The following is a 2815-nucleotide window of genomic DNA, read 5'->3' as shown; positions in this document are numbered from 1 at the left end:
CTGCCACGTTTGGGGTCGCTTGTGAATTTGCTATGGTCTCTTTTCGATTGGGTAACAAGGGACAATTTGAAACATGGAGCTCAGGAAATGATGGGCACTGGTTTTGAACGCGGAAGCAGATTCAGGATCTTTGGAGAGGAGAGGGAGGTTGGAGATGGGGGCGGGAGCTTGAAGGAGCAGACAGTTCATTATCTCTACATTTTTCTGAGAAGTGACATGACAAAACAAGTTTGAAAGGAAGGATGGTGCCTCAGGAGAGAACCGAGAACAATATTGACTGAGCTGCAGCCAGGATGGGAGGCTGTAACAGAGGCCAGGGAACACGGGGCGGGGCTCATGGACAGGATGAGTTCCCCGGGCTTCGAGCAGCTCAATTACCCTTAATCTCGACACAATCACCCCTCATCTCCATACAATCACTTCTAGTATGTTCAAGAATGTCAAATCCACCCAACATATCAAAAGCTGGGAACTAATTCTCCCCATCGACTCTGTCCTGACCCCTCATGATTTTGAACGCCTCTATCAAACCTCCTGTCAACATTCCATACTCGAAGGGGAATAGCCCCAGACTCTGCACCGTCTCCGCGGAACTGAAGTTTCTTGTCTCTCAAGCGCTGCCGGTTATAACCTCAGTACAACCCATTCATAAACCATCGCATCCTTCCTAAAGAATGCTGCTAGAATGTGACACCATACTCAGGGTGAGATACTTACCGAGCTGGAGTGATCCACAAACTCCCAGGCACCGTGAAGCAGAGACATGGACTCTGCTGATCGAGTGCTTGAACTCTGAGTGTCGTGAGTCAACAAGCACACAAAACACTGAAGGTAAAAATGTGTGGCTGCGTGCCCTCACTGTTATCTCAGTGAGTAACCACAGGTGCAGCTTTGGTTATGTGTACAGTTTATTTTGAAGGCATTCCGACAGATGGCGCATCCTTCATTGAATTCAGATGTTGTTGAATGATCCCTTTCTGCACATATGAAGCGAGTTTACCATGTCTGTTGTGTAAAGTTGAGATACTGTGCACAACTGCATTCAAAATACGAATTGGAGATGCCGGGGATTAAACCCGGGACCTCATACATGCGAAGCGTGCGCTCTACCAATGAGCTACATCCCCACTGGCGTTTGTTTTGGATATAAAGAAGCACAAATGCTTCAACACCACTTTGTCCTCTTGTCTGTGACATCTTTGACAATCTCTTCTTTGCCTCCATTTGTCACTGACCCTCTATCCAGCTCTACCTGTGCCACCCCCCCTCAACCAGCTTATATTTCACCTCATTTCAATTTATCCTCAGTTCTGATAAAGTGTCATATGGACTCGAAACGTGAACTGTATTCCTGTCCGCAGATGCTGTCAGACCTGCCGAGATTTTCCAGCTATTTTTATTTTTCTGTAGCTATCGGCAATTTCACCCTCTGAAGCTGTTCTACAATTAAGTAAAAACATTCTTTTCAGGTGAAGCAACTATTTATTGGTTCCTCTTCCACTCACGAAGGGTAACAGTTGTAAGTGATTGTATTAGGATGGTTGAGCCCCAGGTTCATCCACTGGGGACACGGATTCAAGTCGAAATTTAGGTAACAAATTGTGGAATTGAAAACTCATCTCCCAGTAACGGTGACCATAAAACCGCCATCGATTTATGTAAAAAATCTATCTGGTTCACGAACACACTTGATGGGCAAATGTTTTGAAGGCAGGAGCGGATTAAGGAGCTTTGGAGAGGAGAGGGAGATGGGAGATGGGGACGGTGTCTTGCAGGTACAGAGAGTTCATTATCTCTACATTTTTCTGAGAAGTGACTTGACTAAACAAGTTTGAAACGAAGGACGGTGCCTCAGGAGAGAACCTAGAACAATATTGACTGAGCTGCAGCCAGGATGTGAAGTTGGGACAGAAGCCAGGGAACAGGAGACGGGGCATGGAAAGGATGACTTCCCCGGCTCTCGAGCAGCTCAATCACCCCCAATCTCGACACAATCACCCCACATCTCGATACAATCACCTCCAATCTCGACACAGTCACCCAATCTCGAAACAATCACCCCCAATCTCGATAGAATCATCCCCAATCTCGATAGAATCACCCCCAATCTCGATACAATTCCCCCAATCTCGATACAATCACCCTCAATCTCGATACAATCAACCCCAATCTCGATACAATTACACCAATCTCGATACAATTCCCCCAATCCCGATAGAATCATCCCTAATCTCGATAGAATCACACCAATCTCGATAGAATCACCCCCAATCTCAATATAATCAACCCCAATGTCGGTACAATTCCCCCCAATCTCGATACAATTCCCCCAATCTCGATACAATCACCCCCAATCTCGATAAAATCACCCTCAATCTCGATAGAATCACCCCCAATCTCGATAGCATCACCTCCAATCTCGATACAGTCACTCCAATCTCGATATAAGTATTCGGATTTTCGCAACAAATACGCCCAATCCCGACACAATCACCTTCAATCTCGATATAAATCACCCCCAATCTCGATACAATCACCGCCAATCTCGATAGAATCACCGCCAATCTCGATACAATCAACCCCAATCTTGATACAATTCCCCGAATCTCGATACGCTTCCCCGATTCTCGATACAATCACCCCCAATCTAGATACAATTCACCCCAATCTCGATACAATTCCCCCAATATCCATACAATCACCCCCAATCTAGATAGAATCACCCCCAATCTCGATACAAGCATGCCCAATCTCGATAGAATCACCCCCATTCTCGATATAATCATGCCCAATCTCGATACAATCACTCCCAATC

The 2815-nt window shown here is 45.9% G+C and overlaps 1 non-coding gene across 1 annotated transcript; it reads right to left on the bottom strand.

Moving 5' to 3' along the window:
* Positions 1–1055: 1055 nt before the first annotated feature.
* trnaa-cgc (transfer RNA alanine (anticodon CGC)) lies at positions 1056–1127 on the bottom strand. Its single transcript has one exon. It is a non-coding gene; the product is annotated as a tRNA-Ala (tRNA).
* Between the last annotated feature and the right edge of the window lie 1688 nt (positions 1128–2815).

This window comes from Cetorhinus maximus, chromosome 38 (assembly GCF_964194155.1).
Source record: "Cetorhinus maximus chromosome 38, sCetMax3.hap1.1, whole genome shotgun sequence".
NCBI lineage: Eukaryota > Metazoa > Chordata > Chondrichthyes > Lamniformes > Cetorhinidae > Cetorhinus > Cetorhinus maximus.
Note: the sequence above shows the minus strand (reverse complement) of the source record. Positions and strands in the feature narration are given on the sequence as shown.